Source organism: Choloepus didactylus, assembly GCF_015220235.1.
Source record: "Choloepus didactylus isolate mChoDid1 chromosome X unlocalized genomic scaffold, mChoDid1.pri SUPER_X_unloc1, whole genome shotgun sequence".
Taxonomy (NCBI): Eukaryota; Metazoa; Chordata; class Mammalia; order Pilosa; family Megalonychidae; genus Choloepus; species Choloepus didactylus.
In genome coordinates this window covers 2,987,652-3,014,430 of record NW_023637621.1, presented here as the reverse complement: position 1 = coordinate 3,014,430, position 26,779 = coordinate 2,987,652, and the positions used below count along the sequence as shown (strand labels likewise).

The following is a 26,779-nucleotide window of genomic DNA, read 5'->3' as shown; positions in this document are numbered from 1 at the left end:
TCCTTTTTTTTTTTTTTCATTCATCCAACTTGAAGTACATATTCCAATGGCAAGGTGACCTCTGTTGCTTTTCCAGACGTCTAAAAACATTTCCATTACTGCTCAAAGAAGAGCATCTCTAAATTGGGTCCTCGGTCACAAAATGTCCCTCTGATTGTGACAGAGAGCTCAGCCCCCATGGATGTCCCTAGAATTGCAGCCAGGATCCTGGGACAGTGCAACAACCAGATGACATTTGTGCCCTAATGAAGCTTCTTGAGCTCCTGCATTTCCACTCAACTGAAAGTAATTTCAGTCTATGCAAAAGTGGATGATTAATGATGTTCCTTTAAAAAAATAAAAAATGTTTGCTCTGCATAAGACTACCCAGGAAGACTTTGCCTTACAACATGGTAGATTGTGGTCTTCAGGCAGTTTTCTTGACTGCATGATCCAGTGGAGACTTGGGAACCTCAATTAACCCCAGAGCATAAATTCTCCTAAATAGCAAGAGACATCAGGAAAGAGTCAATACTGTGGAAATGCACAAAGCCAGGCTTTGCATTAGATTTGGCCTGTAGTAAGAGCAAGGGACCAAAAGCAGGAAAAAAAAATATGTAGCGACTCAGCAACAGTGAATGCAGTCACATACCATGCGTGCTACGTGTTTTCTCAAATATGGGATTTTTTTTCCAGACATGCATAAACCCATTGGGAAACTAATAACTAAAATAACTGTGCGGCACGCACACCCGTGGCAGCGACAAATGAGATCCTTCAAGACAACGATCTGCAGAAAGTTTTGCCATTTCTTGGTTAAATGTCTGCAGTTTTTCCAGCCATTCATGATTTATCTTTAATTAGTGGGCTCTTTTAGGGCTTTCCTTTCCAGTCACTGAACACTCTGAGCTGCTGAATTCTGATAGCAGCTTAGATTCTCTAACTTTGGCTCGACCACAGAAAGATATTGGGTCTGGGACTCATATGAAACTCTGATATAACTTTTTCTTTTTGCTTATAATTATTTTTATTGAGGTACAACAAGTTATCGTAATTAGCCTGAACTTGAGGCAATCAGTTTAGGAAGCTGAATGTTAACACAGTTATGGATTAAGTGCAAACAATACACATTCACAGGTTGATTATCAAGGCTACATCACAATTTATAAGGTGCCAGATTAGTGCTAATTGTCATTCAGCTTGAAATTTTTCTCCAGGGAGGGGGGAAAAAGGACCTCCTCCTTCCTCTAAGAATGAAAACATTTTCCTAAACCAGTCATTCATGAGGGTGACAGCTGCTTTTTTCCTTAATCCCACTAATTAGAACACCTTCCTTTTATTGTCAATTCTGTACTGAATTTCAATCTCGATAAAGAAGATAGCCTGAAAATGTAGAACATTTCCAACTACTCCCATAAATTGCTCCCCTATGCAAATGTAACCATATCTGGTCTCCCTGGAAGAGGTGAACTGCATGATTGCTCGCAGTTTCATGGTCTGTAGCCCCATCGTTGGCATAAGCAGAAACCAAGACTGCTTCCTTCTTCATAAGGTTCACACACAGTGTCACATTCACTGCCAGCTTTAGCATGTGAAAAATGAAAATATAAATGCCATTAACTGGGCAATTAAATCTACCAAGTTGAAGATCAAAAGTTTCTCCCAAGTTGTTCGGAAGAAGATGAAACACAATAGGTTGGTCTAAGTTTCCAGGGACCAGATTAGACGTTCTGGCTGTTGAGAAGGCAACTAGCATCTCTGGAGGCAGGGGATAGATGTGTACCGGAGTATGGTGACTGCGGGATTTGTCACTGGTACATCCATAGGAGTCATGCTACGGGACTCTCCTTGTTCAGAGTCACCACTGTGAAAGGTTTCATTGTCTCTTTCTGGGCTGCTCACCTGAGAAGAATCACTCCACCCTCTTGAATATGCCTGAGGACCACCAGATGTCCCTCCTCACTTGTAACATTGTGGAAATTATCCCTTTGGGAATAGGATGTTCCAGGATATTCTCTAGCTTGAAATTGCAGCTGACTATAATTTCCATTGGCAATTGAAGGAGGTCCTCTACAAACATCAAAACCTTTACAACCACCAGGGGACCAATAAGAGGTGGTTAGTAATCGCCCACCATGAGTACATCCTCTAACAGATCCTGGGTTATTGACAAAAGGCTGAGTGGATCTGGGAAATACATTCATCTGTGATGGATAAAAGGCAAGGCTACCATTGCTTACTTGAATAGTTCCATCATGACCATAACTTGCTGCTGTCTCTTGAGGAAAAAACAGTTTGGTCTACATGTATAGCTGGCATTTGGCACGGGGGTGGATTTGTGTGCTTGCTATAGTAAAACTTTGCTTTTACCAGGTGAATAAGGGGAGACTTTCATTTCTTGTTCTTTCCATGGAGGCAGAAGTGCATTTAATATTGAACACTGCCTGCATAGCTTGAAAGGGTGGTCTGTTAATAGTTACTGAACTACTGCTTGCTGGGGATGACTAGAAGCTCTGTTCAGAGTCCTTGGACATGGGAGGATTTGGAGAAGCTGATGAAGATGGTTGCTTGCTTGGGGGAACAGATGCCTCAAGAGTCCCTGAGGTCATAAACTCTGTTTCAGATCCTGAAGAAGCTTGGTCAGCAATAACCAGGCAAGCTTTTGAGTTGCAAGCAACTGGTGAAGAAATAGCTGTAATGGCTCTTGAGGAAAATCATTTTGACTGGGCAGATTTTGTTCTGTAAATGCTACTGGGCTTCCTGAAGCAGCTGAAGGTGGCTGTGATGATGAAATTGCTCTTGAAGGTTTGTCAGAATCCAGAACAGATTATTGCACAAAGTTACAAGTTCCTTGAATCTGAGTCATCAGATCCTGCAGTTTTTCTTTCCTCAATACTGGATCCTTTGGAAAGGTAGAGGAAGAACCTACAGGCTGATGTATGGGCTTAGGCACATCTTTGGGTTCTGTATTAAACTTCCTGGACAGAAGCTGGTCATTTGGTATGAGGTTTGCTATTTGTAGCTATTCCCCAGGACTTTGGAGAAATCTGGGATTGTGGAGTTAATGCATGTTTTTGACCCTCAACATTGTTTTCCCAGGATTTTGGAGTCTCTGGCTGTCTTGAATCCTGTTCTTCACAAATGGGAGGGGTCCATGACTTGGGGATGTCCTGTTCACTCTGCATAGAAGGTATCCAAGACTTGAGTTTGCTTCTTTGGAAAGCTGTTCTTTCTGCAGCTCTACTGGCCAAGGCTTTGGTGTCTCCTCCTTTTTCTGCTCCTCTTGAGTGTACCCTGTTTTGGATTTAGAAGTTTCTTGCTTTCACTGGCTAGAAGTTGTCTTGGGTTTGGAAGTCTTCTGCTTCTTCTGCTCTTCCTGCAGAGTGGACCTGCATTTTGGAATCTCGTGTTTCCTCTGTTCTAAGTAAACTGCAGGCTTTGCCACCTCCTGGTGCTTAATAGGACTTGAAGGATCCCTGTTTCTTCTCCTGATCATCAGGTTCAGTAAGCATATCCCAACATTTGAGGAGATTTGGTTTTCTAGATCTGCTTACCAAGATTGCTCTTCATCTTGTTTGTTTGAATAATCTACTTCTGTCACTTAGCCTCTCTTAAGAAACTCTTGTGGCTGTATCTACGGCTGTGTGCAAGTTCCATAAGGGACTTTGACTCTGACAAATTCAGCCTTCAATAACTGTTTCTTTCTTCTCTGATTTCATTAGCATTTCTTCCTCAAATATTTCTTTTCCCTTAACATTTTGGGGAACTGGGAAACTTTCAAAATAGCCTGAGCTCAGCAATCTAGACAGTCAATCTTTCATGTGTTTGTATGTTGTTCCTACCACTGTTTTCTCACTTAGTTCCAGAAGGTCCCAAAAGTACAAGGATAACTGCTCCATCTGTCCTCAACACTCAGCCTTTCATTTCCTTCAGGGGAGGTCAGTTTTGAAGATTTAATAAGTTATTTAAGTTCTTTGGAAAGCAAATACACTGCACCATTCAAGCCCCCTTTGAAATCTTTCTGTACATGTTCTCAAATTCTGCAATACATGTGAATTTGAAGTATGGTTCAAAGCTTTTTCTTCTCAACCTCAAGTTTTAGCATATGCTCCCTTCTCTGGGCCCTCTTCTGCAGTTTAAGTAGATCTTGACTCTGTCCAGAAAAGGTTTTCTGAAGCTCCTTGGCAAATTCCAAGTTATGTAGCACTTCTTCATATTTTTCTACTGTTTCCAACTGGTCTGGATTAAGTTGCTCTCCATTCTTCAGGAGATCCTTACAATCTTCCAATATGAGCTTCTTTTTCTCAGTGTTTCTTATTTTATGTTTAAGGCATATGAGTCCATTTTCAATATAGATCTTATATACCTGGGAAGGAGAGGCAGCTGAATTGAGAGCAGATTGCAGGGGCTCATGGCCCACTGGCTTCCCACATGCTGATTGTGGTTCACCTGGGGCTTGGCTGACTTCATATTCCCTTTTCTCCCCTCCTTTGAATGGCCTGAAGGTGACTGGTAACCAAAAGGTGATGAAGACAGTTGCGACATTGAAATAGATGAGGCTTCCCAAGCCTCCGAGGCTGCAGACACAGCTGCTGCAGCCTGGACCCACCTTCGAAAACCAACTCAACAGCTCTCCCCTAGCCTGATGTAACTTTTATAGAAAAAGACCACACCTCAGATCCCAGCTGGGGATAGACTGACCAAAATCAAATGTGTCCACTGGCACTGCTTCCTTGTATCAGCTGAGATTTCTAACTGAGCAACATCAGGGTGCTCTTTGTAACACTTCCTTTCTTGGGAACAACGAAAATGCTCTCTTCAGTTTGTGTCACTATGCAAAATAGAATTGTGAGCAACAGACTGAATCAGATAAAGAGAAAGAGAGTCCCCAAAAGAGAAGCTGCTCTAGAAAGAGAACCATCCAGTCCGTTCGTGAGAGCAAAGAGTGATATTCTTCAGAGAGTACAAGTCTTTGCATAATGAGCCAGCATGATTGTGATTGCATAGATGAGAGTTCAGCCACTATTTATTGAGTTCACTGTGCTGATTCCTGGATTAGAAGTGGAAGACATGGTTTTCATACATATGTAGCTTAGTCTTGGGGAGACAGAGCACAGGAACCTCAAGTTCAGCATGCCTAAAACTGAACTCATTACCCTTACATTTATGGGCAATTGATTTTCCTCAAGGGTACCAGGACAATTCAATTGGGGAAAGAATAGCTTTTTCACCAAATCCTGACACAACTGCATATCCACATACAAAAGAATGAAGGTAGACCCCTACCTCACACCATACACAAAAATTAGCTCAAAGTGGATTGTAAACCTTACTGTAAGAGATAAAACTATAAAACTTTTATAGGAGAAAATATAGGAGTAAATCATCATAACCTCATATTAGGCAATGGTTTATTAGATAAGATACCATAAACACAAGTGACAAAAGACAAAATAAATAAATTGGACTTCATCAAAATGAAAAAATTTCATGCTCCAAATAATATCTTCAAGGAAGTCACAAGACAACCCAAGGATGGGAGAAAATATTTGCAAATCACATATCTAATAAGGGACTCATACCTAGAATATATAAATAAGCCTTTCAACTCAATAATAAAAAGACAACCCAATTTAAAAATGGGCAAATTTTTTAATACACTTCTACAAAGAAGGCATTCAGATAGCTAATAACACAAAAAAGTGCTCAACATCATTAGTCATAAGGGAAACTCACATAAAAACCACAAGATACCACTTCACACCTACTAGGATAGCTATAATCAAAAAGAGAGATAATAAGAAATGTTGGAGAGGATGTGGAGAAATTGAGACCCTCATACAGTGCTGGGGGAATGCAACATGGTGCAGCTGCTGTGGAAAACAGTTTGGCAGTTCCTCAAATAGCTAAACAGAGAATTACTATATGACCTGTTAATTCCATTCCGAAGTATACACCCCAAAGAATTGAAAACATACATCCATTCAAAAACTTGTGCATGAATGTTTATAGCAGCATTATTCAGAATAGTCACAAAGTAGAAACAACTTGCGTGCCCATCAACAAATAAATGTATAAATAAAATGTGACATATGCACATAGTGGAATATTATTCAGCAATAAAAAGGAATGAAGTCTTGATACAATTACAATACAGATGCACCTTGAAAACATTATGTTAAATAAAAGAAACTGGTTACAAGGGACCACATAGTGTATGATTCCATTTATATGAAATGTCCAGAATAGGCAAATACATGGTGTCTTAGTTTGCTAATGCTGCAGAATGCAAAACACCAGAGATGGATAGGCTTTTATAAAACAGGGGTTTATTTCGCTACACAGTTACAGTCTTAAGGCCACAAAGCATCCAAGGTAACACATCAGCAATCAGGTACCTTCACCGGAGGATGGCCAATGGCGTCCGGAAAACCTCTGCTAGCTAGGAAGGCAGCTGGCGTCTGCTCCAAAGCTCTGGCCTCAAAATGGCTTTCTCCCAGGACGTTCCTCTCTAGCAAGCTTGCTCCTCTTCAAAACATCACTTCCAGCTGCACTGTTTTCTCTCTTTGAGTCAGCTCATTTATATAGCTCCACTGATCAAGGCTCACCCTGAATGGGCGGGGCCACGCCTCCATGGGAACAACTCATCAAAATCATCACTCACAGCTGGGTGGGGCACATTTCAAGCAAATCTAACCAATACCAAAACTTCTGCCCCACACAAGACCACTAAGATAATGGCATTTGGGGGACACAATACACTCAAACCGGCACACATGGTAATCAAAATTAGATTAGCAGTTGCTTAGGGGTGGGCAAGGGGAAATGAAAATGGGGAGTGACTGCTAATGGGGACACAGTTTCTTTTGGGGGTGATAAAAATTATAAGATTGTTGTGATGATTGCACAATGCTCAATATATTAAAAGTCATTGAATAGTTCACGTTAAATGGGTGAATTTTCTAGAATGTGAATTATATCTAAATAAAAGTGTTAAAAAATAACTATGTGCACTTTTGCTGCATGAGAAGTGAACTTTCTTTACATCTATAACACTCTAGACCCCTCCTTGAATGTTTTTCCTGCTCTGAGGCCATCAAGCCCCACCATCTCAGTCATCCATTATTTTCCCTGAATTGAGGCAATCATGGAAATCATTTCAGTTATCAGCTATTTTCCCTGGATGCGGCCATATCATGGCTGCCTTCTCTGTCATTGGCCATTTTTCCCAGATTGACCTAACATCATCCATCTAAATTTTCTGCTATTTTCCCTGGACCTGGATCATCATGGCTGCCATCTTGGTTGTTGACTATTTTCCCTGGATTGAGGCCATCAGGCTGTCAGCTCAATTATTAGCCACTTTTCCCTTGGACAGGACCATCGTGGCCGCAATTCAGTCATTGGCTATTTTCCCCGGTTCAAGGCCATCATAGCCACCATCTTAGACATCAGCCATTTTCCCTGGGCTGGCCCAACATGACGGCCATCTCACTTTTTGGCTATTTTCCCTGGATTGAGGATGTCATAGCCACTGTCTCAGTCACTAGCTGTTTCTTCTGGATTGAGGCTATAATGGGAGTCATATCAGTTCTGGGCTACTTTCCCTGGTTCAAGGCCATCACAGCTACCATATCAGCCATTGGCTATTTTCCCCTGGATTGAGGTCATCATGGCCACCATCTCTGCCATTGGCCATTTTCCCTGGATGAAGCCATCATAGCTGCCATCTCTGTCATCAGCTATTTTCCCTGGTTCTAGGCCATCATGGCCACCATCTCTGTCATTAGCTATTTTCCCTGGATGGAGGCCAACATGGCTGCCATCTCTGTCTTTGGCTATTTTCCCTCACTCTAGACCCCAAGGCCACCATCTCAGTCATTGGCTATTTACCCTGGACCTGGATCATCATGGCTGCCAGCTTGGTCATCATCTGTTATCCCTGGCTTGGGGATATTACAGCCTCCATCTCACTCACCGACTGTTTTATCTACACTGAGACCATAATGGCCACCATCTCAGTCATCAGCTATTTTCTCTGGATCAAGGCCATGATGGCCACCATCTCTGTCTTTGGCTATTTTCCCTCACTCCAGATCATCAAGGCTGCAATCTCAGTCATCAGATGTTTCCCTGGTTCTAGACCATCATGGCCACCATCTCTGACATTGGCTATTTTCCCTCACTCTAGATCATCAAGGCTGCCATCTTGGTCATCGGCAGTTTTCCCTGGTTCTAGACCATCATGGCTGCCATCCCAGTCATTGGCTGTTTTCCTTGGACCTGAATCATCATGGTCCACCAGCTAGGTCATCGGCTGTTTTACTTGGTCAGGGATATTATGGCCACCATCTCACTCATCTGTCATTTTTCCTTGATTGAGGCCATCATGGCAGCCATCTCAGCTATTGGCTCCTTTCCCTGGATCAAAGTACACATGGCTGTTACCTCGATTATTGGCTGTTTTGCCCTGGGACAGGAACCTCATGGCTGCCATCTCTGTCATCAGCTGTTTTCACTCTGTTGGGGATAATGTGCCCACCATCTCACTCATCAGCCATTTTTGCTGGATTGAGGCCATCATGGCAGCCATCTCACTCATCAGCTCTTTCCCCTGGGTCAGGCCACCATGGTCACCATCTTGGTCATCAGCTATTTTCCCTGGGTTGGTGCAACATGGCTGTCATCTCAGTCATCAGCTGTTTTCCCTTGTTGAGGCCATCATGGCTGTCACCTTGATGATCAGCTGTTTTTACCTGTGCCATCATGGCTGCATCTCAGCCAGTGGCTGTTTCCCTGGGTCAGGGACATCATGGCTGCCATCTTGGTCATTGGCTGTTTTCCCTGGATCAAGGCCATCACGGCTGCTATCTCAGTCATCAGCTCTTGTTTTCCTGATCAGGGATATTATGGCCACCATCTCTCTCCTCAGCTGTCTATCCTGGATTGAAGCCATCAAAACCACCATCCTGTTCATCACCCATTTTCCCTGGGCCAAGCCCATTATAGATGCTATCCCATGGCTCTGCTGGATTTAAGTCTTTTTGGTTGATGTATGCTTTTCTGTCATCAATTTGAGAAATAATCTTTTTTGAAAAATGCATTTCTTTGACAAATAAACAAAACCCTTTTCTGCTTCTTCTGTAGTAACAACACCGTGTCTCTCCCTGAAGGACTTGTATGCCCAGATTAAAGCACAGAGTGAACTGTTCAGTTTGCTAATGCTGCCGGAATGCAAAATACCAGAAATGGATCAGCTTTTATAAAAGGAGTTTATTTGGTTACAAAGTTACAGTCTTAAGGCCATAAAGTGTCCAATGTAAGGCATCAACAGTTGGATACCTTCACTGGAGGATGGCAAGTGGTGTCCGGAAAACCTCTGTTAGCTGGGAAGGCACGTGGCTGGCGTCTGCTCCAAGTTCTGGTTTCAAAATGGCTTTCTCCCAGGACGTTCTTCTCTAAGATTCAGCTTCTCTCCAAAATGTCACTCTCAGTTGCTCTTGGGGCATTTGTCCTCTCTCAGCTTCTCCAGAGCAAAAGTCTGCTTTCAAAGGCCATCTCCAAAATGTCTCTGTAAACTGCAACTCCTCTCTCAGTTCCAGTGCATTCTTCAAAGTGTCCCTCTTGGCTGTAGCAAGCTCGCTCCTTCTGTCTGAGCTTATATAGTGCTCCAGTAAACTCATCAAGGCCCATGTTGAATGGGTGGGCCCACACCTCCATGGAAACTATCCAGAGTCATCACCCACAATTGGGTGGGGTGCATCTCTATGGAAACACTCAAAGAATTACAATCTAATCAACACTAATACATCTGCCCATACAAGATTGCAGTAAAGTATATGGCTTTTTCTGGGGGACATCATATATACAAACCAGCACATGAACAGTCCCTGTTGTAGAAAATTCCCTGCTGTACAACTGTTCCCTGATGCACAAACACAGGCTGGAGGGGAAAATGAGAAGAGGCATAGTTTCCACTGCATGCTGACCCAACCTGGCAGACTTTGATTCTAAGGCTATGTTACTCTCAGGAGAAAATAAGAAGGAAACAATACACCTAATTTTTTTTTTTGTTGACAACAAGAAGTGGCCAGAGGTTCTGCACAGTTTTAACCCCTTGGGGACACACTCAGGTCATGAAGCTAGAGTAAGGACTTCCCTCTCCATCTAAGTCTTCCATTCTGTTGATAATTCTGTTTAATCCAATTTTCCTTATTACTTTCTCTTTTCTTCTGGAAGAGATTCTATTTCCCACCCAACTCCCAGATTCAAGACTGTTATTTTATAGCTTGGAATACTACGGGGACACCAGGGTTTTTCCCTGACCAGGTGGTGGAAGGTCAGATACAAGTGGAGCATAATCCTGAGTGCTGGTAACCAGTGGGAACATTTCACGTTCAGACACTCAGGAGTTGTGTATCCTGTCCATAGTAGATCCATACACCCAATTTCATGGAGCAGGAAAATCCAAAGTCCATATGGACTAATATTTAGAGACCACTTCTCATGCCAACCAAGAGCACAACATACCCAAATCTAGTTATTTTTATTAGCATAACAATTTGTTATTATGTCAATATCTCTCTACCATAAATCCCCTTCCAAATTCCATAAAACAAGGTGAGCTTCACAGGGTGTGAACGGGCACACCTACATAAGGCCACCAACCTTGGTTTATGCTCATCTGCCACCATCTTGAAATGCTTAATAATTGTTGAACAAAAGGAATCTGCGTTTTTATTTTGTACTGTGCTCTATAACTTAGGTAGCTCTTCTTGCCATTGGATGATAAAGGGCACTTTTACTAGTTGATTCATGATTACAATTTTATTTCTGTTTAATACAATTTTTACTATGAAGAACATTAGTTTTTAAAAAAACATGCTATATTCATGGATCAGCAGATACATATAGCTAGCATGCATCCATTAGAGAGAAACAATTTTGAATATTCTCTGGATGAAATACATGTGGTGCTTACTCAGTACTCACCATATGTGTGTGTGTGTGTGTGTGTGTGTGTGTACATATATACTAGAGAGGTTTTGAGACAGCTCTGGGCTTAACAAAAGTGGTTGGCATGAATACCCCCATCAGTTCTTGATTCTTATAATCACTCACTTAAAGATTATTCCAAAACATCCCCCAATGCACCTCCCAAAGGGCACACCAACCTATGTTTAGACTCATGGAAATATCAACTGCCAGATTCACTCCATCTCTGTTCTATGACTAGTCAAGACAGAATGGGAAATTTGGGCATCTGTAGCAGTTATGAATATAAATATGATGGAAAAACTATTAATTACTAACTGCACAGAACACTGACACAAGGTGAAGGGGCTGGAGCCTAGGGAGAGAATTGACAAGTGGGCTTCCACTAGAAAATGCACATCATTTCTAAAACAGAGAGCTAGAAGTGCTTATTAGGAACAAACCAGAGTAAAAAACGTCTAGGCCAAGCTTCTCTGATGTCTCTCCCTAAACTGCAAAGGATGGGAACCAAGTGACATGTGGTGTTACGACAAGACTCATACTCCTTTCCATTTGGAAAGATGATTGTGTGGGAAGTGCACAGGTCTACAGCTACATTCAAAATCAAGGAAAGAAAAATCAGAATTTTGTACAACAAAAGGAGTTGATTTTTAATAAAAGCACTTCACATTTTGATCAGGTTTCCATAATAAACTGCATTATCACGTTAAAAATCCAGGTGATAATTTTAGTTTTGAAATACTCAGCCAATATCTATTCATCCCTCAATTCAAAGTTGCATTAATTACCAGCTATAATGCCAAATTTGGAGCATACAAGGGTGAATAGGGCACAGTTCCTATCATGAGAGAGGTGGTCCTTGATAATGAGGAGGCAGTTTTTATTTTCTTTTTCTTTGTAGCTTCTTTGGAATATTACCTTTTAGTATAGAGAGAGAAATCTCTTTAAATTTTCTTTTATCATGTCAAATTTATATTTAGTTTCAGAATAGTTTTACAAAGTATGTCACAAGAAAGGAAGGTGCTTTTGAAAATAGGGCAAAATAACTTTGGTGAAGTGGAGATCAAAACTCTGAGGCTGTGTTCTCTGATCCTAGAAATTCATAGGGAGACTTCTGATTTGTAACACTTCAGAAGATACAGTCATCCTTTATTTTCATAAGTGGTGGATTACAGAAACAGTGTTTGAAATTCAGATATTAAATCTGTGTTTAAAATGTGCACATTGGAACTATGTTTGAAATCTAAAAACCTGAAAGTGATCTAAAGAGCATTCCTTGCTAAGGCACTCAGAACTAATACTATTTTAAAATCCTGAATTGAGGCTCTGCAAGCACTCATTTTCTGGGAGCCAGTGACCCAGATGGTAGCTAGGAGCTCAAGACACAGTCTGGGATAAGGTGCAGGGATTTGCTATCTTAGCACACCACACGTTGCACTATACAGAGCAACCCTAGAAACTGGGTTTCCTTCACATTCAGCCCCACACCCATTCCAACCATCTGTCTACTTCCCATCAATTGCCCAGGGCCATTTCCATTCTTTCTCAGTGGAAGGAATCCTGGTAAGAGTTAAATGTTTACAAGCTCATTTTAAAACAGTATCTAGAAATTCTATTCCATTTGAAATAAAGGACAGCCATAGTGAACAAATTCTCCATGAGAATTTTCTAGTTCATCAATCTTGTCACTTTTAATTTATTTATTGTGGAGGATAATGAGACCAAGTAAGTCAATTAAAGAGTGTGGAGAAGTGTGTAATTCTTAGTTCCTATAAATAAACAAAACGCATGGCTCACAAATAAATTAAATTGATAATGAGCAACCATATTTTATTAGGGGGTAAGTAGTAAATGCAGAAAGATGCACAATTATGACCTCAAATAGAAAGCATTGTTTCACAATATATAAATTTCAGAGAAATCACAATTTGAAATTTTCTTCCAGTATTAGCCTTGGTATCCTATTGACGCTTGATTATTTTTATCTGATATCACATATTTAATTTCATTAAGAAGCCAAATACAAAAACGGGACATTGAAAAATCATGCAGAGTTGAAATTTAGCACACGAATCACGTGTGTGCTTTACTGATTCAGATAAAATTTGATCACTCTTTTATAAATGAAAAGGGGAAAAAGTATAAGGTATTTAATACGTGATGGGTTTTTAAGGAGAAAAATAGTTCAGAACCATAAATATCTGGCATTTCTAGCAATTAGACTTTTCCATAACTATGATTTGTGATATTTCTTTAAAATATGTTTGATGTTTTCATCTGTAAGTCACCTGGGACTTTTCAATGTATACTTAGTTCTTCAGCAAAGGTTGTATTCACCTATTAAAATGCACATATAATTTCCCAGGACTTTTATAGGTTCCAATATACCATATACCAACACACAGTATTAGCATATATGTTATATATTATGTAACATAATATTATATATTTCTATTATGTTATATTATTATATGTTACTAATATTAAAATTAATTTTACTCTATTATCTATTTGGTTGGTTTCTGTTTGGTAGCCAACCCAATTAACACAGCATGACAATTTTAAGGTTATTTTTCAGACTTTCCTGCTCTAAAAACCCAAATTCATAAAAGTGTATAATAATCCTATTTCAAACTGAACACATATAGTTATCAACTTCCCAGTTTTGGTCCTTTCACATACTATATTGGTAGGTTTTACTTTACCAGCTTCCAGGAGCAAAATTTGGCTAAGGATTATTTTTTTAGCAAGAAAGACATTAAAGAAGAATCTCTCTCTCCCTTGGCACAACACTCTTTCTGGGTCTTTCTGTGCTTGTCAGAACTTAACTTTTCTTCTTAATTCTGGTTAATAGAATTAATTCTATGACTGTGGTTTGTACCCCTCCAACTTTATCTTTTAGAGATTCAGAATTGCTGTTGTTGAATTTGTTCAACTTGTATGATATTGTACACCAGCACATATCCTGTTTTCTCTAGCAAACTGAGGCAGCAATGGAGAACAAATAATGCTTGATCCATTTTTTAAAAATGGTACTGCAGTAATACACATAAGAGGTGAAAAGAAGAATTTGTGGGATAAGGAGAATATAGTAAAAAATAAGAAAATCAAAGTGAAAAATGACAAAGTCAACCACCCATAATGTCATTAGCCATTGTCAAAAATTATACTCCTAAAGAACACAAAACTACTTGTGAAAAAGGGCCTTGCTGTTTTCCAAAGCATAAGCTAAGCTACTACACCAGTAATAGTAATATAATGGTGTTTGTGCCAGTTTGAATGTATTGTGTCCCCCAAACGCCATTATCTTTGATGTAGTCTTGTGGGGCAGACATTTTGATGCTGATTAGATTTGCTTGGAATGTGCCCCACCCAGCTGTGGGTGATGACTCTGATGGGATATTCCCATGGAGGCATGGCCCCACCCATTCAGGGTGGACCTTGATCAGTGGAGCCATATAAATGAGCTGACTCAAAGAGAAGGAACTCAGTGCAGCTGTGAGTGACGTTTTGAAGAGGAGCAAGCTTGCTAGAGAGGAACGTCCTGGGAGAAAGCCATTTTGAAGCCAGAACTTTGGAGCAGACGCCAGCCACGTGCCTTCACAGCTAACAGAGGTTTTCCGGACGCCATTGGCCATCCTCCAGCGAAGGTACCCGATTACTGATGTGTTACCTTGGACACTTTATGGCCTTAAGACTGTAACTGTGTAGCTGAATAACGCCCCTTTTTATAAAAGCCAATCCATCTCTGGTGTTTTGCATTCTGCAGCATTAGCAAACTAGAACAGTGTTCCATCAGAAATTAAATCCTAATCAGGTATACACATTTGAGACAAAAAATAAATGAAAATTTGATATACATCAACATTTCCAGAACTGTAGTTTCTCAAAAATTCTTATTTCTATTGCCCCTTAGTGCCTCCTTTGATAACTTTTTGATGCCTCAGTATCTCGTCATAAAAGACTTGCAGTGATTAAAGAAGCTAGCATATTTGTAAAGGCAGCCTTGTTCTCTGCAGGCTGAGATGGCAGCAAGTGGGATAACCCAAATATGAGCTCAAAAAAGATAAAAAATCATAAGAACAGAGTGGGAGGTGCACGGTGCTGGATCCATTGGCCATTGGGCACAAGCTGACCTAGAGACTGCAATGAGGAGCAGAGTCACGGAAATAACTTAGATAACGAGCCAGTGCAGGAAAGTTCAGAAGAAGGTTCAAAAGCTAACAGAGCTGCTCTAAAGTGCTATTGTTATGTAATGCAAACCCAACCAGGGCTCGCAGGATGGAGAGATGCAGAATGGAGCTTTTATAGGAGAATGTGTGACAGCCCCTTTAATATATCAGGAGAAAAGTCTCTCAAGAGCACAGGTAGAGGTCAGGAAAGCTGTTAGGATAAGAGGTTCTGAGTGGCCTCAGAACTTGAGACTTGTCAGTTAGGGCAAGACTCTGCCACTTAATAAAATCAAGGGTCTCTCCACAAATAAGATTGCTTTATTCGTTCTGATTTAATAGCACAGTAATACTTTTATATAATGCCTCACAATGTTGGAGATTCAAAAATTTTTTCTCAGTGCCCATAGTGTGGTAATGATAGCAGATCATGCTTGCACAATTATTTTAATACTCAGAGCACTTTCATATTTATAATATTCATTGAGCATGTTGGGTAGGCAATAATCAAGCCCATCTTGGAATGGAAATATAAATTCAGATAGTTTATGTAACCTGTCCAAGTTCCAGTTGTCGGGTCCGAGTCGTTCAAGAATCCACAAAACACAGTGAGTCAAAGTTTTAAGTAGAAAGTTTAAGATTTATTAGAGGAAGAAAGCAGGTGGGAGCCAGCGAAAAGAAAGAAAGTGGCTCCAGCTCTGTTTCTGAGAGCTGCATTTTTAAAGGAAAAAACCATGTTGCAAGGGAAGGGTGTCTGCTGAGTGGTGTCCTGTACCTTGAGTGGGTGTGGGCTTACCAACTTCTGAGCTGATTAGTTGCTAGGGTTCTGATGCACTAATCTTCTTTGGGATGCAGCTGCATTATCTATTTGGAGGGAGCAGGCCTTTTCCACATGCTTATGGTCATTCATCCTATAGACATATCTGATCTTGCTTTATCCGCCTTTTGGAAGTTGAGGCACCACCATGACTGGAGTTTCTAAACAGCCTTCAACCCATATTTTATGGCACATCTGGTTTCTATGAGATAAGCTGCGGGGCCCCTGGGTCAGAAATTCCTTCTATATGTGAGACTCTTTTTCTGGGATCTGACCAATGTTCAATTTTTTGAGTTAGAAAGGATTGCAGACATCTGCAAGTATACCTCAGTTATGTTATAGCTCAACAGTCCTAAGGAGTTTAAGCAATGAATTTGCAACCACATAGCTCTTTATAGACAACAGGACTTGTATTGTACCACCCTTGTTATTTAGGGGAATCCTGGTGGGATTGAAAAGATTCCAAAATGATATTTTGACCAAGTTCTGTGATCAATCTGAAACCTGTCCATGATCAACTGCCCTCTCCCAACAAGACCCCCAAGGGGAAATGGAAACACAAGACAGTGACTTACAAAACAAAGTAAAGTAAACACCTTGGCGGGTTGGCCCCAGTCCTACAAAGATGAGGCCCATATGGGGAAACTGTTATTCAATGCTAGACAGTCCAAGAAACCTCAACCAGCAACAGTTAAAAGCCTGCTCCTTCTATGTCACTCCTCAAAGAGCAAGCCTGCAGTGAGATCTAAACACATCCTTGGATAAAGGAGTACTCACCCCACTGACAAAGCTACAGTGACCTCCAAGGAACCCAGATTAACTTAATGACATCCACATGTGTTCACAATGCAGTCCTTCTATGCCCAAGCATCTGTTCAATCACCGTAGGGTAGCAGAAGAGGAAGAAACTTCCGAGATCCCCGTTTAGGGGCTCAGAGTTTGGTCCCTCATGTAGAGAAGCTTGCATCTGCAAAAAGTGCTGGATCCATTGTCACCACATCCAGAGGGCATGCTTGTGACACTTTGATGTAGAATACAAACTGGGTGGCATACAAATCAAGGTCACTTTGGAGTGTCCTCAAAAGAAGTAGTTCTTCTATTAGATAGAGAGGCATGTTTGAGAGCCTGTTAAGGAGAAGCACAGTAAGCAATGGACAAACTCTCAAGAGAAGCACCGTCTCACGTCTGGTGTCAATATCCCACCCACATCTCCTAAGATTCTGCTCACATGCTCTATGACCCCATCCTCTAGCTTCAGGACACTCAGCTCTTACAACTTGGACCTGAGACTTTTTACACAAAAGCACTGGAATACTGAAGTCATTTTGCCCCCAGCATGTAGAAAGCTTATAATAAGTCCCCTGGGAGTTGAAGTCCCCTGTGAAGTCCTGTAACTGAGGACTGGCTGGTGGAAGACGAGGAAAGCCCAGCTTCCTTGCTCATTGATGGGCAAACCCTGAGGTGTAATTCACATTGTACAGTTCCCCTATGGGATCAGGCTGAGCTGAACTTCACCTAAAATCACCGTGGCTTGGCTTTTTCCACTTCCTAATGTTGTTTTCCCTATGTCCTCACTAGTTTATCCCTGAGGCAAGTTCTTACTAAAATGCCTGCATACAAATCCTCATTTTTCATCTCAGGCTTCACTTCTGGGGAGCCCAAACTAGGATTGAGCCATGCCTGTTGAGATGGCTGGCATGTGGAAAATATAAATCTCAGTTTTATGCCTCTGATATAGGAAGTGAGATGAAACAAGGGCCCTTAACTCCCATGGAATCACCAAGAAAAATCCAGAATAATAGGAAATTCACACATAGTATGGGCTCTGTGGAAAAATAATTGACACAATGAAACCTTAATGAACTGATGTGCAGACAGGAGTCCATTTGAGGAAGGAGCCCCAAGATTCCAGGAAAAGGAATAAAAAAGGGAACATGGGATCATATCTGCAGTGAAGACAGTCAAAGTTGACATTATCTCAATAGCTAAAGCTATTCACAAAATAAAAGAGGAGGTAATAGTCCCAGACTAATTTAATGAAGCCAGCATAATCTAACACCAAACCTGACAAAGATATTATGGGAAAAGTAAATGACAGACTGATATTACTCATGAATATAGATATAAAAATGTTTCTCAAAATATTAGCAAATGAAATCCAGCAATATATCATGACAGGAAAGCAAAGTAGGTTTAACATTTGAAAAGCAATATAACTTATTACATCATTAGCAGATTAAAAGAGAAAAATATGATACTATCAATAGACACAGAAAAAGCATTTGACAAAAACCAACACCTATTCATGATTAAAAACAACAACACAGCAAACTAAGAATAGAAAAGAATTGCCTCAATCTGCTAAATGACATCTTCAGTTGACATAATATTTTGTGGTGAAATATTGAATGCATTCTTCTTAAGACTAAAAAATGCATATGTTTCTCTTACGATTACTTTTCAAAGTCATACTAGGTGTTCTTTTGGTGCTATAGTGCAAGAAAAATAAATTCACAGATAAATATCTAAATAGATAAGTGGGAAGATAAATAGATACATAGATAAGTGGCATAAAGTTTAAGAAAGAAGAAAGAAAATTTTCTTTATTCACAGATATTATTGTGAATGTAGAAAATTCAAAGAAATCATTGAACAAACTAATAGATCTAATAAGTGAGTTCAGCGAGTTCTCAGATACAAAATCAATATGCAAAAATCAATTGTATTTCAATATGCCAGCAATAAGCAACTGCCATATAAAATATGAATTGATTCCATTTACAACAGCATCAAAAGATACATCATACTAAGAATATATTTAAGAAAAGATATCAAAGGCCTCAATACTGAAAACTACAAAATATTGCAGAGAAAACCTAAAGAAGACCTAAATAGATAGAGAGATATGCCCTATTAATGGGTTGGAACACTGAACATCCCAAATCCATCAACTATCCCTAAATTGATTGATAGGTTCCTTGCAAATCAAATAAGACACCCAGAAGGCTGCTTTGCAGAATTTTGCAAGCCAATACCAAAATATGTATGTAAATAAAAAAGACTTAGAATGCCCAAAACGACCTGGAAAAAGAAGAAGGAATTATATGATTTGATTTTAAACTTATTTATGAAGTTACATTGGCTAAGACAGTGAGTTGCTGGTATAAGGATAGACATAGAGATGAGTAGAAGGGAATGGACAAAACACAAATAGACTTGTGTATTCTCAAACCATGTTTGACAATTGTGCCAATGCAATCGAATGGGGGAAAGGAAAGTCTTTTATGTGAATGGGGTTGGATACGCTAGTGTAGGAACTTTGAACCTTGATCCAAATTTCACTCCAAATCCAAAAATTAATTCAAGACTGCTTACATGTTTAAATGTAAAAGATTTCAAAAGTAAGTAAATTGAACTCCTAGAAGATAACATGAGAGGATGTCTTTGCAACCTGGGCAAAGATTTTCTAGACAGAAAATTAAAAGCATTAAACTTAAAATAAAAATTAAAAATAATAATTAAGAATACTTATGAAAATGAAAACCTGGATTCAAAAATTTTTTAAAAAAGCACATTTCATCCAAAGCAAGATTAAAGGAAAAGGAAAGTCACAGACTAGGAGAATGAATTTTTAATATGCATGTTTGACAGTGAAACTCATATCCAACTAATACATATCAATAATAAAGAGAAAAACAGACCAATACATTTGGGTAAAAGGTTTGAATGGACATATATAAGAATATATGACTTATGAATGCCCAATAAATATCCAAAAATATGCTCAGTAGAGTTATTCATCAGCAAAATGAAAATGAAGAGTTCAATGATATAACACACACAATGGGATGGCTGAAATTTGCAAACTATCAAAAGAAAATATTAGAGAAGAGGTGCACAACTGAGCTCTCAAACATATTGTTGAGAGCATAAAATTGTGCAATCACTACCAAAAATGGACAGTTTCAGATAGAGTTGCTGGTGCACCAAGCCAAGAATTAGCAATTCCATCCCTAGATATTTATAAAAATATATAACATATTTTCACAAAAATGTTTTAGTGTTTTTACATGACTATATACAATGGGGAAAACTCATCAAACTATACACTTAAGTTCTGTGCACTTTATATCATTTTACCCCAACAAAACATACAAATCCTAAGTCAAATTTAATAAACACAAATGCTCCAAATGCAAGAAGTAGTTTTCTTTTAAGACGTGGCTGCCAAGAATAGCTTTTTTGAAGTAAACAGTAAGGTGAACAGAAGGGTGGTTTGTTTATTTATGGATGGTTAATTATCCTTTGGCTCAATAGTCAGAAAGATATATATTGATACATGTTTATATGTATATACATGACTTTATATTTGTGTGTATATATGCTAAAGATAAATGATTAGATAGCTAGATATAGATAGAAAGGTAGATAGATAGATTGATAGAACAAGAAATAGACTTATTTGCTGGGTGCATGTGAATATTTGGTAGATAGAACAATTGTGATTTAAAAACCCATTTCATTTTGCTACTGTTCACACCATTTTGTGGAAAGCCAAAAGTGATCATCTCAACTAGTTATAATTTATACACTTTAGGTACAGGTTTGTCTCAATTTATTTGGAAGCAAATTTAGTCTTTTCAGCCCATTGTCATTGTCACTAGATGACTTTAAAAAAAGTTACAAAGATTGAGATTTTTATTTTATTCAAGGCCCTAAAATTTCCCATTGAATATGTTATGGTGCTGTAACAGCTGTAATCCTGCTTTTCCTTTTCCAAATGATAAGAATTTGAAATGAATATATATGAAGGAAAACAAATAAGTTATATATACAATATTGTATACTAAACCCCAATTTAGAATCCTGGCTTGCAAACATCAGCTTGTGCTTCCAGGTAAAATCATGTTGAGATGGATGATATTTGTGAAAAACATGTTCTAAACTGAAGTGAGGGAGCTTTAGACAGGTACATGTAATAAGTAACATATTCATCAGCTATCATCTCAAGAACAATTCTCACAGTGACTTCAGTAACGTTGATTTCCAATCTGAAAATTACCTGATAATTACTTTTCTGACCTTTCTAAAGAATGAGCCCATGGCTTAGAGAATTAGGAATTATCGAATTAATAAAAATCATTCCCCACATGTTCTCACACCTATTTAATTCTTTATATAATCTAAATTTAAAACAAGGTTAATTCAGCCATTATGCTTTATTTCAATGTGAAGATCCAAAATGTAATTATTAATTTATTAATGTGAAAAATGAATTACCATATGAAATTTATAAGTTAAATCTAAAGTTAGGTAGTCATTCATAAATCATGTAAATCCAAAACAAAGAAAAATGGGAGTTTTCAAAGCTATTTTTCACTGAAGTAATGTATTTGTGTTTTCCTATAGGTTCCCTCAAATATTATCCACCTCAGTGCTTATAGCAATAGGTAGCTTTCAAAATAGCTAATGTTTTCTAACCATTGAGATGTCTCACACAATGTCGCTTCCTCTGATTTCCATCTAGGGATTTTAATAAAAGTGATTTCTACAATTTCAGAATTTTTTAGTCACATGTAATATAATAGCTAATTTAAAACTCTTAGCACTGTACTGATTTTTTTAAGTTCTACATTAAGGAACCACATTCTCCAAGGAAGCAGGGGGGCTTGTTCAATAGTTTCCCCCTGTAGGAAAGGAAGGACAAAGTCAAGGTTTTGGTTGCCCAAAACCACAAGCCCTAATTTTCAGGTCCTCATGCACTGATTACATCTGAGAGTTTTTATCATGAATGAATGTTGGATTTTGCCAAATGCTTTTTCTGCGTCCATTGATATGACCATGTCATTTTTCTCCTTTATACTGTTGATGTCATGGGTTGTATTAATTGGCTTTGGAAAGTCGAACCAGACTTGCATTCCTGAAATCAATTGCATTTGGTCCTATCTCAGCTGAAAAAGGACATGTGATTTATCAGTCTAGCACTCAAGAGACATACTCTTGCATTTATATTCGTAAATTCAGGGAATGGTTTGAAAACAACAATTTAAGTTGCACTCTATCTGCCTGTTGGATTTCCAGAGAACCTGGTTGTTATTTCATGCACTACTTCCTAGAGTAAATGTAGAAATAGTGTTTCATTTAAATGTGTGCTTGAATGTGTAATGTAATGTGTAATTCCTGTGACTTCATCCCTTTTCCCTTTCTTTGAAAAAGTCCTATATTTCACATGCAAAGCCTTGTTTTTAAAGTGGTGATGTTTATTTTCTTAGATCACCAAACATTTAATCAGCAAAACTTCCTCATTTATCAAGAAATGAGAATATAAGAGACTTATTTATTTTCCAAAAGCATACAGCTAGATCCTTCCAGTAGACAAAATTAATCTGAGTTTTAGCTACAGGATGAAGTGCCACAAACATTTTCCAGACACTATTTTCTACCTATTTAGGAGTGATGATGTTAACATACAGATGCATTTGTGGATCTTTTCTTTACCTGGTCACTAAAACTATCAGATTTAAATTTGGAATCTTTTGGCAAATCTTTCATTCCAACATATCTGTATGGAAAGAAAAGGGCCCTGATACCAATCAAAAGTGGTGGATTCTCTGCCTGATGTGCTCAAATGACCAATTCCTGAGACACTGGGTTTCAAGGAGAGAAAGAGTTTATTGCTAAGTGAAAAACAGGAGATCAGATAGACTTTAGGTCTAAAAATCTGTCTCTCTGAGCTGCAGTAATTCTGATAGCTTTATAGTATCAAAAGATGGATCACCATGACAAGGTTAGAGAAGATCTAATTATTGAGCAGATTAATTGCATGCTTAGTCACAGAACATAGTAAGAAAATGGCAGCCTTCATATGATGATGGGTAGGATTTTTAATATTATAATGAGGTATAGCTGACTTATAGGTTAAAGTCTAAGCTGCTGCACATGTCAGGAGGGCCCATTTTGGTTAGATCCAGCTCCGTCTGTCAACATAGCTTTGGAATTGGGGTGGGTTAGTTCTGGGCCAACTCAAGGCTCTTCCTTAGTAAACATTTGGGGCTGTCATAAGATTCTAAAGTTGTAAAACAGGATAAGTGGGTATAAGTAAGGGACAATCACAAGGTTTTTACAATCACAAGATAAAGGCTAGATAATTATGCAATCATTATCAAATATCAAGACAGCTGGATTACAGTGTATTAATTTCAGGCATTTCCCTCTGTTTATTCTAATACACTAGAAAGTAAAAAGAAATATCTATATAATGATTCAGTAATCATAATCATCCCCTAAATCCTAACTTCTCGGTTACAAGAGGGTTGCAAATACTGCTAAATGACTTGCAATTTATAATACTGATTTATTTTTCTTTTGAGACCTAAGGATTAGTTTGCTTTGTTGTGTAAATAGAAATTGGGGCAATTGCTGAAGGACAATGGGTTCTTATGTCTCAAAGGCTCTTTAAACAAATCCACTGGATCTTTTTGATTTCTTTATGCTCATATTTTCTGATCTTTCATGATGTAAAAATCCATAATCAGGGATTGTATTATACAGATAAAATCACCCCATCTGTCCTAGTTTACTAATGCTGCAGAATGCAAAACACCAGAGATGGATAGGCTTTTATAAAACGGGGGTTTATTTCACTACACAATTACAGTCTTAAGGCCACAAAACGTCCAAGGTAACACCTCAGCAATCGGGTACCCTCACCGGAGGATGGCCAATGGCCTCCGGAAAACCTCTGCTAGCTAGGAAGGCAGCTGGCATCTGCTCCAAAGCTCCGGCCTCAAAACGGCTTTCTCCCAGGACGTTCCTCTCCAGCAAGCTTGCTTCTCTTCAAAACATCACTCCCAGCTGCACTCTCTTTCCTCTTTGAGTCAGCTCATTTATATAGCTCCACCCATCAAGGCCCACCCTGAATGGGCGGGGCCACGCCTCCATGGGAACATCTCATCAAAATTATCACCGACAGCTGGGTGGGGCACACTCCAAGCAAATCCAACCAGCACCAAAACTTCTGCCCCACACAAGACCACAAAGATAATGGCATTTGGGGGACACAATACACTCAAATTGATTTCTTTATGCTCATATTTTCTGATCTTTCATGATGTAAAAATCCATAATCAGGGATTGTATTATACAGATAAAATCACCCCATCCATGCAAAACCTTCCTGTGATTTAGGAAACAGTCACACATACATTTCATATATATCATATGGGCTGTGCAAACATCATTAGAATTTCCTGCAACCATGCATTCCAATGGTTCCATCTTTGCCACAGATGATTTGTTTGAGCATATGATTCCAGAAAACAATGCGGTGACGCCAATAGTGGGAAGGAAAAACAGTCGATTCAATGATGCCTTATGGGGTTTCCCACTCAATGGGAAAATGGTGCTTGATTTCATAAGACCTTCCAAGGAGCCTTAGGAAATGTGCATGAGAACTTTCCTCCCCTAGAAAAATAGGGAAATCATTGATCCATTGGCTTCCGATGCTCATTTGTCAGAGGTGACCTCTCTCCCTTAGAGGTGATGTATGTCGGAGTGTTCATTGGGTTCCCAATGCACACCCCAGTTTGTGTTATGGAAAAACCCCAAAGGAAGCACGATGTAGAAGCCCAGGTGTGAGGACACACCTGCATAAATCCCATGAGAACTTACAAGAGAAAAGCCATCAGGTGATGCTGGAATGAGAGGTAAACAGCAGTATAGGAAAAGGCTGCAAAAGTTGTGTATGACACATTTGTCTTCTCTCCTACCGCTCTTTATTTCCTCAATGTTTGGCAAATATATATGAATACCTCTTCTGTGGATAGGCCCATTGCTTAATATGGTGATTGAACCATGAACCCCTACAAACAAACATAGTTTTAATCTTAATCTGCATTCCTTTGGGTGTGAGCCCGCTGTAAATAATACACTTTGAGAATGTTATTATTAGATAAGTGTACCAGCCGAATCAGAAGGAGCATTAACCTGGGTGACTGGAAGCCTTATCATGAAAAATCAGAAAAGGCCACATAGAAAGAAGCATGCAGTCAGGAAAAACTGAAAGAGCAGATGCAAGTAGAAAGAGAGAGAGATTGAGATTTCCATGTGTCAGAGACAGAGATGCAAGCCAAGCAACTTCAAGATTTGTGTCAAACCAACACCAGAATGCTTCAGACTTTGGGGAGAAAGCAAGGCTTCGCTAGGGCCTTGATTTTGACTTCTAACTTCTGAAACTGTGATGCGATAAATTCCTGTCATTAAGTCAACCCATTGTGTGCTTTCTATCATAGCAACTTGGCAAACTAAGGCACAACTTTTTTTTTTTAAATCACAAGCAACTTGACCAATCTAACAAAAACCTGGACTCTTACTGAACAAATACAATACACCCAAATTTATGCTTATTATCTTTGATGATTTATGTGGGCTCTAGGAAAGCCATTTAGACCAAAACTAATAACTCCAGCTGTGTAGCATTGGGCTAAGCACTTGGGAAGTGCTAAAAGAAAGAGTAAAACCTTATTTCAGTCATTAAGGAAGTCTTAATAGGTGGTATAGACAGGGAGGCACCAACTTGTGTTGTGCAACATAATAAAGTAAGTGCTGTGCTAGAATTATAGACAAATTTCCCAGGAAACCGCAAGATGAGGATGTTCCCTGTTCTGACTGGAGACCTCACAGGTGGACTTCTTGGGAAAAGTGTTGCCTGTCTGGGGTCTTAAGATTTCTTAGCTTAGATAAGAAGACAGAGATTGTCACCTGAAATCACAAAAGAGAATAGGTAAAATTCTCACCCTCCTTTGCTTACAAAACCTTATCTACACGGTACCAATAAGTACTTCCAGTTTTAAAATTTTGAGATGTAAGAGAGGAAGCAATGGCCCAAAGAAACAAACTAGCATTTCAAAGACTACAGCAAATCAAAACTGGGCTAAGATATACATTTGGGAGAAGGCAGCAAGAGAAAGAGACAGGGAAAACAAAACTCATTAAGGGGGAAATAGCCATGCTAAAATGAATTTAAGAGAATTCAGAACTCAATAAACAACTTTATTGTAGTGTCCATTTCTTTGAAAGATACTGGATGTATTAGGTATGAGCTATGCCTAGTGCCTGTAGGACATATAAATAGCACTGGTGTAAACAACAGAAAAGTTTGATTCACACTCATAACACTGTCCCATCAAAAGCAACCCATGTGTGAAGGGACCAGGTGTCTTTGATCTTGCTGTTTTAATATTCCTGGATGTGGTCTTCATGTGCATGTCCAAAACACTTTGCAACCAGGCCCATCGACTATCTGGAAAGGTAGGTCTGCCCTTTCAGAAAATGACATTGGTATACTTGATTTCTGTTCACATGACCATATCTAGCTGCAAGAGATGCTGGGCAATGGAGGCTTTATCTGTGCCTCCAGGTACCTGAATAAAAGGAGAGGAGTATGTTTTTGTTATGAAAGAAAAGACATGGTAATACCAGTTGTCTACTCTGCTGAGGCAATTGGAAGAGACTCTGGTGTGTGTGTGTGTGTGTTCATGTGTGCATATGTGTTTGCATATGCATGTGTGTTTGTGTGCACACGTGCATGTGTGCATGTGTGCTTTGTAAGTGTAGATGCATGTGCAAGTGTTATCAAGTGCACTGGGAAGGTCTTAAGCTCAAATATGTGCATAAATGAGCATTGCTGATTAATTAGCCAAATCAGGTTTGGAGGCTCCCACAAGTCCTCGTGACTCTTTGAGAACATGAATTTTTAAGAAAAAATAAGTTGTCCTATTCTGAGGAAAGCTACATGGGGTGTAGTATCTAAAATTAAAAA

At 39.2% G+C, this 26,779-nt stretch overlaps 1 pseudogene; it reads right to left on the bottom strand.

The window, feature by feature from the left end:
• Positions 1 to 1,339: 1,339 nt before the first annotated feature.
• On the bottom strand, positions 1,340 to 4,449 carry LOC119525828 (annotated as a pseudogene).
• Between the last annotated feature and the right edge of the window lie 22,330 nt (positions 4,450 to 26,779).